Here is a 559-nt window from a genome sequence, read left to right as displayed (position 1 = left end):
ATGGACAAGGAGGAGACACACTCTAAATTCAGAATGAAGATAAATGAACCACAGACAAAGTGAGAGAAACAAATTCAATAGAAAAGAGAGAAAAAGAAACGGACATAAAAAGGAGAACCAGACAGACAGACGAACGGAGGACGGGCTGGTCGGGGCAGTGAAAGGAGCTGGACCCGCAGTGATGACGGTCAGTGAATGTTATTGGAGTTCCGCCAAAACAACCTCAGTCAAACACGGGCTGACCGAAGAGTGGCGTTGTTAAGAACTGGTAAAACGACACCGATGATATCTGACACCAACTGACACACTGTTGTGACACTTGCAAACAACTGCGCATCAGAAGGCGACCACATGGCACTGCAAGACGAGGCACACCATCGAAAACGAAACACTACGAAAAGGAGGAAAAAACAGGAATGGGTGAAATAAGAGGGCGTTTCTCTCGCGACGAAATCGGAGTAAAAAACGTCTCGAGAACAGGACTCCACACACACGGAACCGTCTCAGGGAGAGGACACCGACACACTGGAAGTCCTCCTCTCACTCTTGGAAACTCTTA

General features: G+C 47.8%; 1 protein-coding gene across 1 annotated transcript in view; it reads right to left on the bottom strand.

The window, feature by feature from the left end:
* The window catches only part of LOC119581979, a 42,572-nt gene that overhangs the window by 15,566 nt on the left and 26,447 nt on the right, over window positions 1-559 (bottom strand). The window lies entirely within an intron of this gene.

Source organism: Penaeus monodon, chromosome 15 (assembly GCF_015228065.2).
Source record: "Penaeus monodon isolate SGIC_2016 chromosome 15, NSTDA_Pmon_1, whole genome shotgun sequence".
NCBI lineage: Eukaryota > Metazoa > Arthropoda > Malacostraca > Decapoda > Penaeidae > Penaeus > Penaeus monodon.
Note: the sequence above shows the minus strand (reverse complement) of the source record. Positions and strands in the feature narration are given on the sequence as shown.